The sequence below is a fragment of the Mauremys mutica genome, chromosome 1 (assembly GCF_020497125.1).
Source record: "Mauremys mutica isolate MM-2020 ecotype Southern chromosome 1, ASM2049712v1, whole genome shotgun sequence".
NCBI lineage: Eukaryota > Metazoa > Chordata > Testudines > Geoemydidae > Mauremys > Mauremys mutica.
Genome location: NC_059072.1, coordinates 38129348 through 38144819, shown reverse-complemented (window position 1 = coordinate 38144819; position 15472 = coordinate 38129348). Strand labels below are relative to the sequence as shown.

At 37.5% G+C, this 15472-nt stretch overlaps 1 long non-coding RNA gene across 1 annotated transcript in view; it reads left to right on the top strand.

Annotated features, from left to right (window-relative positions):
• The window catches only part of LOC123349986, a 193210-nt gene extending 178383 nt beyond the window's left edge, over positions 1–14827 (top strand). The window contains exon 5 of the long non-coding RNA XR_006573700.1: positions 14707–14827. This is a non-coding gene — a long non-coding RNA (uncharacterized LOC123349986). The remainder of the gene's footprint in view (positions 1–14706) is intronic.
• Positions 14828–15472: the final 645 nt, after the last annotated feature.

Here is a 15472-nt window from a genome sequence, read left to right as displayed (position 1 = left end):
AGAGGTTAGATTACTCTTGTCCTTCCAGGTATCTAATTCTATTTGGCCAAAGTCTAGGCTTGGAGATCTTCTCTCCAAGTAGCTCAGAAAATCTCTTCAAGGGTTATTTATATCTTCCTTTATGCACAAATCTCTGACTGACATCTATGCTAAGCCTTAAACAAACCTATCAGAGAGGGAGAATTTAGCCCTGCACTTGTAAATACATGTAGTTTCTCTAAGCAGAAGCTAAAGGGGACTAAATTTACAGTTTTAATCAGTCATTTGACAACATGAAGCTCAGAAAACCAATTAACAACATACGAAGCATAGAAAGAGCACACACAATTAGGAAGATAAACAATAAAATAAAGACTCTCTCCTCTGGAGAAAAGTAAGCTGTAATTTCCCTGCCACCTGAATTTGGCTCATTACTGAAGAGTGTGTTAAAGATCTCCCTGATGATAGGAAATCATTAGACCGTAAGGAACATATATAATACTACATCTGCTCCGCTAAGAATGGCAGCTACAGTTCTTTATATATAAAGCTTTAAATCCAATCAAACAGCTAATTTTTCTCATTTTAAAAAGAACCTTACTTCAGTTTTCCTGAGGAGTTTTATGAATATAAATCTCTCTCTGTCTCTCTTTCACTCTCACTCTCAAAAGTAGCAATGTATAATGACAAGCATGACCAAAACTAAATTTAAAGAGGAAATTCAAAGGCATAGGTTGAAAGTCAGTTCTGATATTCCATATTTATTTATCAGTCCAGGACATGGGCCTGATCCAAAGCTTATTGAAGTTGACTCCCATTGATTTGAGTGAGCTTTTGATCAGTGACCTAGAGATCCTATACCTCTCATTGTGGTGGTGTGCATAATATTCAGACACAACAGCAACTCCACCCCAATTCCTCCTCTTAGGCCCAATCTGGCAAACCTTACTTAGGCAAAATTCCTATTTACAGCAGTAATGAAGGATGGCTGCAAGACTAGGCCCCTTCTCACTGCCCTACAAGACTGTTTGTGATCCTGTGACAGGCTAGATTGAGCCACTCTTACCCATATTGGGTAATACCTTAGCAGAAGTAGTCCCACAGAAAGGAAATTGCCGAATGTCCCCTTCTAGCAACATCAATTGCTTTTGCATACCTAGTATAACTTCATCACTTACAGGCAGATTACGACAGCCCTTATTCATCTTCTATAGCACCTTATACCATGATAACCTCATTAAAATCAGTGACGTTGCTTGCGGAATAAGGGAATCAGAATCTGGCCCTAGATACTAATAGGCTGATCCTGAAATTGCTTTCCCACCCAGCACTCAAGTTTGAATTAGGTGGAGGGGGGATGAATAAATCATAGTGTTACGGTTCAGCTCACGTCAAATTCAGCCCGACATTAGAAATGCCTCAAACAAATTTACAATGGAAGCTTTAGTTTAAAACAACATAATAATGTGGTATAAATGTATTGCAATACTACAATAACTTCCTCTTTTGCTTGTCTGAGAAATATTGTCTGTATTCCTGAACTATTTAGAGTTAGAGCATAGTGTCTTCAAAAAATGAAGAAATCCACCTTTAAAGCTTACCTGAAACACCAAGTTTTATCCTTTTCAAATTAGCAGACATACCACAATTGCCTTTGTAGTGCCAGTAACTCTCTGAATTGCCTTTGAATCAAGATCTGACACTTTAATAAGGAGAATTTCTTATAGTGCAGATCTTATAAAACTCTCTCTGAGCTATTTACTCTTAACACATTGAAAAAACTTAGATCATTCAATATTTGGAGCACTGAAAGAAGACGAATGTGTTTTCTGGCTGTCACTTCTCTTTATATACTCTGCTGCTGGGAGCAAAGTACTTCTGGCACCAAGATACTGGTACTTGATTTACTCACAAATATATTGTTTCAGTAGGGCATCTAGGGTATGTTTGTGAGTGTGTGTGTGTGTCTGTGTGTGTGTGTGTATATGTGTGTGTGTGTACTGTATATATATATATATCTATCTATACTCACACACACATATATATATACTCACACACACATATATATGTAACCCCTCTGCTATACACACACACAAGTTTTCATACCCTAATAAAAAACAAAAAATAAAAAAATGTTGTTTATATTTTGCCAGAAAGGAAAATATGGTGTCTTTCCAATTATTTCAGTGTGCTTTAGATCAAACTCAAATTTTTATCAGAAAAATTGCCAGTGTAATACCAAAGACAAATGTAACCTATTCTGGACCCATCTTTCAGTTGTGACATATGTAAAACCCTTAGCTCCTAGAAATGCTTATTTTTTCCTCAGCAGTGTAAATGTTTTGGTGTGTCATAATCTTTCATGTCCTGTGTATTTTTTCCTTGTGGTCCAATTTGTAGTAAGTTGGGCTGTTACTGTAATTGCAAGAAAGGCCACGTTAGAGAGAGAGCGAGAGAGAAATTAAAGACAGCAGCTTTCCCTCTAGTAGAGGAGGTTTTCAATGACCTAGTTTCACAGGCATCCAGACATAACACTGAAAACCATGTGACCCAGCCTCTCCGTCAAAACAAACCATTAAAAGCAGCAGCTTGAGACTGATTTAGGATCCTCTGGTCTTTAAATGGTGTCTGACTTTTTTGATCTGCTAAGTGATCACAGGTGGATGAAAGGGGATCTCTGAGACAATTAACTATGAGAATTTGACAGGTTCACTGTTACAAAGAGTGGAGTTAATATTTCACCTACAAGAACATTACCAAAAAAACCCTGCATTAGATGATTGCCATGGAGAAGGTATGAATGAAGAACTACAGCTGAAAATCGCACACTACTGAATTTCCATATAGGAGTGAAAACAATGCCAAGGATGACACCCTCTTGATTACATTCTCCCTTTCACCATTTAGAAACTCTGCATAGGAACAGCACCACATACTCTATAATAAATCCAGGCAAGGCTAAGAATCGCAAGGAAAAAACACTGCATATAAAGATTTTGGCAGTGTCTGGAAAATTCAGCAGTTTCAGTAAAATAAAAAAACTAGTTACATCTTGCTCATTAAACCCAGCATCTTCTGAAAAGGAATTCCAAACAAAACAGGTTATACTACAGGTTTTTCCCCCTGCCCTTCTGCATTCTCTCCATCAGATATTATTATTATAGTTCTCTCTACTAGACATTATTATATTTAACACAGATATAAACCTCCACAGCATAGTACCCATGGCAACACTTTCAGGGGTGTCTGGCTGAAATTTCTCTCAGACTGGAATTACAAAATTACCATTACTCACTACCCAGTGGTTGTGTAATTATTATTATTCATTTTGAATAGCATCAGGTTAAGGAGTGTCTGCCCACCAGCCATTCAGATGAGCAAATCCTCCTTACTCTGCATGGGCGAAGTAGGAAAGAATAAAAAAAAATAATTTTCTCTTACTGACAACGGGTTGTTTTATTTCTTTCACTGTTGCCAGGAATGGAAGGATGGAGCACAAAGTCACCAGGAGATAAACATCTATTCCTCCTGTATGCCAAATTTCTGAATTGATATGCCTCCTTAAAGCTCTTTTATACGACGATCAATAGGTTGGGCTGTGGAGATCACTCCAGATACTTGTGGTGGGCAGTGATATATCAGCAAGTTGTAAAGAAGACAAGCTGTACATTATTTTTATTTATTTATATCTAAAATGAACAGAAAATACCCATTCTCTGGCTCCAGGAGCCCTGACAAAATATTAAAAATACAACCCAAAGCAATAAGACATGGTACATTAAAAACGACAGGAAAAACTACACCAGAGCCTACAAAACCCAACCCCTTCCACAGAGAACACAATCAAAATCCTCATCTCTCAGCATCTCATACACCTCAGCTCCCCTGGAATGCTTGTCCAAGAACATAATAGAATCATAGTAATGTAGGGCTGGAAGAGACCTCACTGTGGCAGGAATAAGTACTTAGACCATCACTGACAGGTGTTTGCCTGAGCCCAGAAGGTCAGCAGATACAAGCTACTTTAGACCATGGGAAAGGGAGTGAATTTTAAAGCTGAGGGCCCCTGACAGAGGATGAGCTGCCAGCAAGACCCTCTCATGAACTGACTAGGGACCTCCATCTTAAGTGACACTGCTGATCATAATTGTGGCAGTATGTCAGGAGGAGAGAGACAGTATTAAGAAGTAGTTAATCAACATACACCTTTACTGAAGCAGTATTAAAATTGTAAGGCACTTGCTCACTCTATTCCACCAACAATGATTGCCCCCTTCATCCACAAACATCTTTCCTCCCTTCTACCTCTATTTATGGAATGTCTTTCCTCAAGTGATCTGAAAGGCTACCACCTTCTCCTCCTTCCACTGCCATCTCAAGACCTATGTCTGCCACAATGCCTACAACAATGCCTATAGGTTGGCTGACTCTTACCTTAATTTCCTAGATGCTTAATGCTATTTAAAGCAGGATGGGAGTGGTCATGCATTTAATATTGTACAACTGTATATTTTCTTTCATTTCCTTATCTAAGGTTACAATTGTGTTGTAGTAAAGAATTCAGTAATAACAGAGACATATTCATTACATACAGACTAAAATGTTTCACATCAGGATTAAACAAAGACTGTGAATGGCTAGCCAACTACTAAAGCAGGTTCTCTTCCATTGGTGTTCACCCCTCAACTGATGGAAGAGGGCATCATCCTCCCTGACTGAACTAACTTCATTATCTCTAGACTGATTCTTGCCTACATATTTATACCTGCCTCTGGAAATTTCCACCACATGCATCTGATGAAGTGGGTATTCACCCATGAAAGCTTATGCTCCAATACTTCTGTTAGTCTATAAGGAGCCACAGGATTCTTTGTCGCTTTTTACAGATCCATACTAACATGGCTACCCCTCTGATACTTCACATTCTGTATTTATTTTGAAAAATGGAAACCTATTTATTTACTAACAGTTATTTATCCAGTTGGTGTGCTAACTTGCAAATGTATTACAGGAACATCCTCTTGGATATGGATGTACAATAATACACTCCAAAAAGATAAAATTACAGTTTGAGTAACAGTAATGGATATTCAGGCTTTATTCTTTCATCATGGCTTCTTTAAGATTTTCTTTTCATATAAAAGCCCTTTGGCCTGCTCTATCTTTTCACCTCTAGGACACTTTTCAAGTCCAGCTTGCAGTTCCAAAACAAATAACCAAGGCAGTCAGCTTGGTTTCCATCATATTAGGCAAGCCTACGTTCTAAAGAAGTGCAGGCCTGAACCAGAACAACAGCTGACTCACTCTACCCCTCTCAGGACAGTTCCTATATTTCAGGGTTACAAGCATGAAAGTAGATCTATGAGGCATGTATAAAGATGTATAGGCCCCAATATTTGGGGCCTATGCATACAACTTCACCCTGAGGTGTTTATTAATAGATATTTTTTCACAGGATTTCATGACATGTCCAAGCAAACAGTACCCAAAAAAACATATGTCCAGGAAGCTTACCTAAAGACCTATTGTGGTTTTGCCACAAGCGACTAAATAAAGGGCTTTGCATAGTTTTACTTCCTCAGAAGCAAACCAGAGACCATATTGTGACTGTGCAAGATTTTTATTTATGTTTTAAATAATGAAAGGAAATGTGATTGGATGACCAAAAATTTCATATAGAAGGTGCAAATATGCACCTCTGGTAAGAAATGTTCTTAGACACCTGGATTGAAAGTTGCTACTGGCCACAGTCAAGATTAATTTTAATTTTCTTTTTGCCTTATGACTAGGCAGACACAATCTTTGGACAACTTGAAGGAAACAGTGATTTAACATTCTAAATCTGTTTTGAATGAAGTCAGTAATTTATTGTAATTGCTGCTGAGTATGTGCTAACAAGTTTAGACTGTCTCACTTTGTGTGAGGCTATATTCCAGCATGGCAGATATATATATAGTAAATGTAGCCCACAAATATGTATGCTTTTATCTTTTATTGTCATATTTCATAGAGAACTCATGGATTGTCTCATGTCTTGACTGCACCAGCCACTCAGTCCCTTGTCTGATTTTCCTTATGTTATTATAATGGAATGTCAACCCTGACTTCCTTGTTTTACTGCTTCTAAGTACCAGTCTCAGACACTAATATCTGCCTCTGTTGTTCTAGCCTTTAATTTAGTCTACTGTCCAGGAAGCAGCCTATTTAACACCCTCTCCCTTTTAGTTAACTAAATCTAGCCTGAAATTTCTAAAAGGAAACAGCTGCACTTGGGTAAAACACCAAAAACACTGCATACGCTTTTTTTTTCTTCCTGGGGCTGAGGGGGTGGATGGGTTGTTATAACAAAAACAAAGATCCTGTGTGAGAAGCAGGTGGCTATATTGCCCTTCCATACAAGGTACATATATTCTGATATATTCACCAGTCTGTAACCCTGTAAAATAGTAATGAAAAGTGTTGCATTGAGATGAACATAAAAACTTTAAACTTCCCCTTTGGGGTATACATATTCTTCTTTAAAATGAGATTGGTGGTATATATATTGGCACTACAAAACTGGATAGGTACCATAAAGAAAATAAGGACAAAATTAAAAAAAAAATTGAAAAGTTTTATTCTCCCTCATGTTAGAACTAGATCAATGCATACATTTTGTGGTATGTGAACTACTTCATAACAGGCAATCATAAAGCATTTAAAACTTCAGTTCAGGTTAGGCCAACCAAGGGCATGGCTTAGTTTACAACAGTAGGAGAAGAGAAGAGTAGACCCTGATTTTCAGAAGATCATGTTCTGCGCTTTCTGAAAATCAGTCTCCTTTAAGATATCTCAAGTTGGGCACCCAAAATCACTAGTCACTTTTGAAAATTTAGGCTTAAAAGAGCATGATCAACAACAATTTTATAAAAAGAAAAGATCCAGCAACTGTACATTATTAAACTCTAGCTGAAAGATGGAACATTGGCTGAGAGCCTATATGGTTGCTCACAAGCAGTCATCGAAAGTTCCAAACTGTATCACTCCCTCCCTGACCAGATTTCCATACACAAGTCAGTTGGATCTGTAAGACCAAGGGCTGTGGAAAGGAGCCAGTTCTTTGCTGCATTTCCTCCTGTCTCTACCCCCATCATGTGGAGCCTCTGAGGTGCAGTGGTCCAGTAGAGAGGCTTCTTGGAATAGCACGGTAGAAGAAAAAGTATGCAGATGTGTTGCAATCACCCTGATACTCAGGAGGGAGATCCACCCTTCTAATCCTCATTAATGGTTTTCATAGGGCCTAATCCAAAACCCACTGAAGTAAATGGAAATACTCCCATATGGATTTCAACATATGGAAGATCTCCCCATATCCCATTTTGTGCATTGTGTTTAAACAATATTTCTGGATGTGTTTTATTCTGAGGGAATTTCATGAATAAAAATTGTTCTAGGTGCTTTCACTACTAGTCTAGCTGTCAAAAACAATATTTTGCTCCTTCTAAATTACTATGTTAGCAGGAATGAATATTTGTTCTGTTCAGACTCATTGAATATCACAAAATAGCAGCTGGAAAAATGTATATGGCAGGTTAAACAATTAGCACAAGAGCAATATTTCCTAATTTGAACATGGGTAGGTAACTTCTCCCGATAATATCTTGTTACACCTTAACAATCTTTTTAGGCCATCTGTAGGAATAATTTTTTGAGGGGGAAAGGTGGGAGGTTACTTTGAAATTTGAAGTCTGAAGTTTTAAGAGTCTCAGTAGTATTTTTTAAATTTGTATTGTATTTAAAATCCACGACATTTGGTACATATGACACTGGAAAATGCAGTCAACTTTTTGTGCAGTGAACAGATAGGGCATGTCCAACAGATAGGGCATGGCCAACCATGGTGCAAATTTCTCCTCATTGCCTGGTGTACAGTACATGAGTGGAAGCTGGGAGATACCCTTCTGAAAATTTGGCCTATAACATGCATATTACATATTTTTTTCTGATGCTCAAGCATTTGAACAGCAAAGCAGTAGTCCCATTAGCAGAGGCAACCAATCATGAAGCATATAGTGCATATGACAACTTGTTCTTGTGACTCCCACCTTTGGTGTCTCCCAATAGTCTGAAATTTGTCTCTACAGCAGACTCCCAGTAGACCCACTACCTCAGTGCCCTCTGCACTTACAGAGATGAGGGCATGATGTGGCCTGTTTTATGAATAATTAATAAGTGTTATTTAAATTCAATGCTAAAAGTAACAGTTTGTAGCACAAATTTATTCATTCACAGAGAGAAATCCTGGCCACACTGAAAGCAATGGCAAAACTCCCATGGATTCAGTGAGGATCAGGATTTCATTCATAGTCTATATTTACCAGAACTTCATTATATAAATCTATCTAAGTAAAGTACCGGTAATAGCTTTTAAAAATACTTTATAAGGCAATCTAAAAACTGAGACATAGTGCAAATCCATTTGAACACAATACTTTTATGCCATTTTTAAAAAAAAGTTTAAATGGAAAATATTCTTTAGTCATTTGTAAATAGCTAACATTGGGTCTAGTGTTCTCAAGACTGGGCTAGGAATATATCATTGCTAAAACAGTAGCTGAAATACAATTGTCTGTCTTCAGGGTGGGCAGAAAGCTGTGCACAGCAGCTGGACCTTTAGAGGAGCTGACAAGTTACAGTTTTATGACCTGCTTGAAATGCTCTGTTTCGACATTTCAGGAATTACCTCAGCTTCTGGGGAAAGCCAAGCAGGCAGTCTGAGCCCAACAGCCAGGATGCTGAGTTGAAGTTTGATTAAGCCACCTCCAGAGGAAGCTTCCATGAGGGAGCCTCTTCTCTGAGTATAGGATTTTCTAGCCAGTGGAGGGCATCTAGGGAGACAGTAGTTTCAAAATGCAGTGTATTTGCCTTAGTTCCTATGAATTGTGTGCCTTGGTTCTTATGAATTATGCATACTGAAAGTTCAGTTAGGAACAGTGTTTGTAAATTCATTGACTACAGTGCTCACATATTCAGTGAAGCACAACGAAACAAAATACAAAATAGGACAAAGATGGGATTTAAAAAGAAAAACTTATTATTTAGGCTTTTTCACTAGAGTTGTATGCTTGGAGTCTGATTACTTTAGAGATTTCCATTAGAGGTTTACATCACTTTTTCAGACTCTCTTGATTTAATTTTAAACTATCAATATCACAGTTAAGCGTCTCATATATTTAAAATGTTTCTTACACCCTATGAATATTCTAATATTCTTTACTATGGTGAATGTCCTAGTCAATGCACAATAAGGAGGAACCCTGCACTACAGGAGGTGAAGCTAGATGCTCATAATGGTCCCTTCTGGCCTTACAATCTATGAAACAATCAGGGAGCTGGACTAGGTCTTTTTCCATCTGTAGATTGCATGATAGAAGAATAGAAAACAAAGTGCCACTTCAGAGAACAAAGATCATTCAATATTCACAATGAAAATAATTGAATATAGTAGATGCCTGCTTATATTAAATGACAAAAGGTGGTAATGAAGGTACGTTGATAAAATATTATGGTCTGCATTTTCAAAAATTGAATTTTCAAATGCACCTGGAAAAAAGTGTATCTTTTTCCTGCTGAATCAACACACAATTGAGGAGGTTACAGGTGTTCCAATTCCATTATTGTTCATTACATTGATATCAGTGGGCTAATGCATTGGAGTAAAGGCTTGTAGGATTGGGCCCACATGCACAGGAGAGTATGGAACCATTCTTAATATTAGATTCAACTTTACTCTTGTAGGGCATTGGTAAAAATTAGTCTTTAGATAACTGGAGTCATTGAAATGTCTCTTGTGTTCCTGTACTATGTACATTTAGAATGAGCTTTTAGGATCAGTTAAATCTGATCCATCCTTCTGGTTAAAGAATATCCCTTCTTTTTTTTCCATTCTGTCCCCTTCCTGAGTTAATGGATTTTTTCATAACTACCCCCATCTGGCATGAGGGACCTGAAGGCTTCTCATTTGATCTGCATACCAACAATTCCTTTCTTTCCAAGCACTTTCTACATTGCGCTGTGTGTTGATCATCTTTGTTATTAAAATTGTCCAGAGTCCTGATTCACATGGAGGGTGCTTTATTAAATAAAATAGTCAATTTAATAAATAAGTAGCAATTCTGGAGCAATTGGTTCTTCTTCTAGAGCTTGTTTTTCACTCCTTTTTTTTCTGGCATACCGTATATCTGACACTGACCTTTATATTATGAATGGTTCTTTATTTTGTGAGAACAGTTTATTCAGGGAAGCATGCTGACTTGGAAATGCTTGGATTAAATTCCAACAGTGGCATTTCAATTCTGTTTTTACTGATCAAGTAATATTAAAAGCAACAAACAAAAAAATGTATACTGAGCTCATATCTAATCCCATCCTGACAAAGGGTCTTGAGCAAAGAGAGACACTCTTTCATATAATCTAAATAAACAGACATCATTGTCCAAAAGCATACACAGCTCAGTGCTGTAATTTGTTGACCTGAGAAGCAAAAACGTTTGAAAGCAGAGCTGTTGTACATGATATAAGACATATCTGGTCTTTAAGACAAAGTGCGTTCTTCACGGAAGGTTTCTGCTGCCTTAAGGAGGAGTGTAAGTGTTGACTATGAAGATTGGAGAGTACTGGCAAAATGCATGAAGGCAGGACAGTTTTCTGGAAATATTTTTTTTTAAATGGAAAGAAAAGCAAAGATGAGCTGTGAACTGTTTTCTGTGAGTGCTTGAGTGTTCTGAAGATTGCAATTACATTATCTCTGATGTTCACTTTTAAGACCAGCGCCAAAGCCCATTGAAGTCAAAGGGGAACCTTTTGGTTGACTTTAGGGGACTTCTGAACAGCCTTTCCCTCTTTTTCCACTGTGTTGCTTTACTGGTTTTTCTTATTCTTTAGAATAATTGAAGTAGTCATTGCTCCACTGTTGAATCCTTCCCCCAAAACGCCACACATCCCATTAAAAAGAGAGGGAATTTACTGAACACAATAGGAGTATTTAAAAACTTGCAAATTAATTTAGATTCATAAATAAGATTTGAAAATTATTTAATCTTAGTATTCACAATTTTATGGGTATTTTTTATAGAAAGTGTTAGAAATACAATGGACACTATGCTGTAATTAAAACACAAGTAATGCTATCCATGAATCTTATGAACACAAGGCAAGGTTTTAAGTACAGCCAATGTAACTCAGCTACTACTGGACTTAAAATATTTGGGGATTCCAGTAAGATGATATTGAAATGTGATTCCAACTGTTTACATGTAACTTACAATAGTTTGTATATCCATTGAAAGCTTTCCTGGACTCTCAGGTCTCAGGGGCATGGTCAAAACTGATTATTTTATATATCTTCACTAACAGAAACTGATAAGATTAAGAGGTGCTGAACAGTGGAGCTGAGAGCCAAAAGATTCCCAGATTACTTTGGTCAGACAAAAAGAGCATCTTAAAAAGAAGCTGCCTGTAAGCTTAAAAGCCTGAGAGTCTGGCAGCCAAGCCAGCACAGGAAAAACATCATAAGACATGAGACTGGTAGGATCTGAGTCACACTTAAATGCCCTAGTAAACGGATCTTTGAAAAGCTGACTTTAGTATCTGTGGGTTTTATCAAATGTGCCAGACCAGGCAGGCTGCTGGGATCAGACTGTGGCTAAGGGAACAGTAATGGCAGGATGATACACATTCAAAGAGCCAGACATGTTCTTGTTGGTTGTGCAGCACACAACCAGGAAAAATGAAGCAATAATATAAGATAAGAATGACAATGTGACTGTACTATCAGAACCCGAGTCCAGTTTCCATGGTGTGTCAGTTGCTGCAGAATCCCAGATGCCAGGATACAGCAGTTTAGTGTGTGCAGTGTAACAGTATATGTAGTAGGTTTGGTCAAGAAAAAAACAGATGAAATCAGCATCTGTGTGCATCCATTACAAAGCAGTGCTATTTCTGCTGCTTACCTAGCATCTTGACCAGAGTAGCAATAATTAGTGACCGTAACAATATACAAATAGTGGGATTCCTTAAGGAAAAGAACAATGGGTTAGTGACCAACTTTCTGTTTGTGTTTTGAGATTTAGTTTATGGATACATCTTTACAGGGGCTCTGCAATGCTCCAGCAGCCCAATCATATGACTATATGGCGTCTACGGACACAGATTGGAATAATGACTTAATGCCTTCTTACATGTGACCATGGTGAGGTCTGAGGAATGCATTCTATACATTTCTCTATTTTACTACAAACAGCATCAATAACTCAGAGTACTATCCTTAAATAACCTGACACTCATGCTGAGGGCTGGATGCATGTTATTTATTATTTATACTACAATAGCGAAAACATAAGAGTCACTTCATATGCGATACATTCGCTGTATAGGTAGTGAACCCTTTGCTTTTTTCCAAACACAGAAACAGAACCGCCTCTCAGATAAATTGGATTATTGTTCTTATGTGGTTTCTAAATAGGGTGTCTATAAATAACATTAAAACTCAGTTCAGTTGTTATTTTTATACCTTTTAGAATTAGAAGAATAGGACAAGAGTGAGAGTGCAAGGTGAGCATGGGTGTATGTCAAGGAGGGGTGCATAAGAAATGAATATTAGAACAATTATGCTTATTGCATAAAATTTGTTTCATTTTGATGTTATTTCAGATGCCAGAGTGATGGGCATGGTTTCGGAATATGAAGGAATAGAATATTCTGTGACTTTTCCTCAAGCGGAGTAGTAACTTACTGCAGGAGTAATCCCATTGTGTATTAGTAATGGAAACAGTATCTGGACATTAGCCACTACTCAAATATATAAACAAACATTTTTTCATTAGCTTTAGATATTTTCTAACTGGGTTCAGATATTGCAAATATTTCAGTAAAGAGATATAAATAGCTCCAAACCAAAGAAAAGAGGAAGTAGGACGACTGACAGATATGTAAGGTTTTTGACTGCTCATTTGTCATGCCCAATGCAACATCTTAATCTACAGGACCATGAAAGGGGGACAGCAAAGGAGTACTTATGCAGCAGTGGGACAGTTTTGGGAAGACATGGAAGGGACGCTTGTTTAGTTGGTTTTGTTTAGTGAATCCTAACCTTCATAATGCTGCAGGCAGTTCAAAGAAATGGAAATATCAAAGATTAAGCCTCTCTTCATGAAGATTAGTAATATCAAGAATTAACTGTTATTGTTGTTTCCATGAGTTGCGGGGAGAGGAGAAGTGTTGCTGCTTGGGATGATTTATATTTTGTGACTCTTATGGCATTGTGGTTTTAGGTGTACATCAGCATTGCCCATTACCCAAGGGCATTGGATAAAGTGCTCTTTGGTGTGAAATGTCATTTAGACTAAAATAGAATATATAAAACCCTCTCTTTAAAGGGTTAAGGGATCTGTCATGAAGCAATTGCCTTATATGGGTCATGATGACTTGACAACCATGGGGCCGGGGGGAGAAAGGGCTTGGGGGAGGAGAAAAAATAGAGCCTGAGAACACGTAGTAATAGTTAGAAAAGGGGCATCAGAATTTATTTTATCATCATCATAAACACCCAAAAGTGTCTAGCCCCATTTCTCCATAGTTCCCTTCCCTTGATGTCAACTCCACAGTTTCCTGGGGAGGCATGTCCCAGCCTGTTACCCACTCTCCCCAAACTCAGTAACTTTTTCATATTGGGTGCTTTTCTCTTCTCCTGCCTCTTTATGATGCTCTTTTTGTTCCCCTTGGTTCTGCTTCTAGAATGCCGCCTTATCCTACTCCTTCCTCTTGGAATGAAATGGGTCTGGCTTATATAGACCGGGATCTCTCCTACTCCCAGCAGCCTTTTTAACAAAATGGGCTGGGGGTTCATTCATATATAAGTGAAAAGGCCTTGGTTCTCATTACAATGTTTATTTTTGAAAAACATTTTGTGCAAGAAAAATCGGAAAACCTTCTGAATTTTTTCAGTATGCCCTTGTCCGCTGCATCTGACCACCCTGTCCTTGTCATTATTTACTACTTTGCCAATCTTTTTGTCATCTGTAAATTTTATCAGCAATAATTTTTATTTACTTCGTGACCAAGCATGAAAATGTTGAATAGCACTGGAACTATTATCAATCCCTGCAGAACCCCACTAAAAACACTCCCATTCGACAATAATTTTCAAGTGACAACTATTTTGTGAGATCTGTCACTTAGCCATCTCTTAATCCATTTAACTTGTGCTTAATTGATATATTATGGGGCCAATTTTTTAATCAGAATGTCATGTGGTAGTAATTCATATGCCTTAAAAACGTCTAATATTATATCTACACAGTTGCCTTTATCAACCAAACTTATAATCTCATCAAAGCATGAAATTAATTTTGTTTGACAAGACCTATTTTCCATAAAACCATATAGACTGGCTTTGCTTATATTCCTGTCCTTTAGTTCTTTATTAGTGGAATCCTGTATCAGGTTTTTTTGTTTGTTTGTTTTTTGCCTAGGATTGATGTTATTCCAAATGGCTTATAGTTACTAGCTCATACTGCTGCCCTTTTTAAATATTGGCACAATATTAGCACTCTTCAAATCTTCTGGTATTCCAAAATTTATTAAAAAATAACATCAGTGGACCAGAGATCTCCTCAGCCAGCTCTTTTTGAACTAATGGGTATAAATTATAGGGGCCTGCTAAGCTTTTGAAATGTTTATCACTAACAGATGCTGTTTAACATCTGCCTGAGTTACTAATGGGATGGAAAGTACTTCATCATCCTCATGTGAGTCAAGCACATCATCAGCCTGCTTCTTTCCAAATACAGAACAGAAATATTTACAGAAGATTTATTTATATATTTATTCGGCCTATTCGCCATCATTATTAACAATGTTATCATTTCCATCTAGTAATAGGCCTATACTATTGCTAGGATGTCTTTTGTTCCTAATATACTTTAAAAAACTCTGTCAGAATTCAAAGTATTCAGCTGTCAAGGTTGTAATGATAGAAACGGCAAAAGAATGAACATGGTACAAGAGAACACATTGCAGAGTACTTTAATGCTTTGGTCAACTGCATTCCTTTTTGTAAGCTAGAGCGGTGTGGAGGTGTGAGAAAAAAAAAAAGACCAGGCTTGTTTACAATTTTCCATTAAAACGGTTGGGTTTTGACATAAAATTGTTTTGTTAACAAAATGCAATTTTGTCATTAAAAGTATTTTTGACTGTTAGTCAATAAACTAAACTCCCAAAAACTTTTCCGTTGTTTGAGTTTTAGCCCAAAACCGAAAAAAAATCAATTTGGAAATGCCACTTCAGTTCATGGAGTTTTAATTTGGATACATTGTGGCCTGTTCTCTTCTATGAAGTAAGTTCCTCAGGCAAACTAAATCCCCCATAATGCATCATGGCAAAGAACTCCCATGATTCACGGTAATGCAAGAGGTGGAACCATGGTGCATGCCTGATGGAGTCTTGCCAGGGAGTT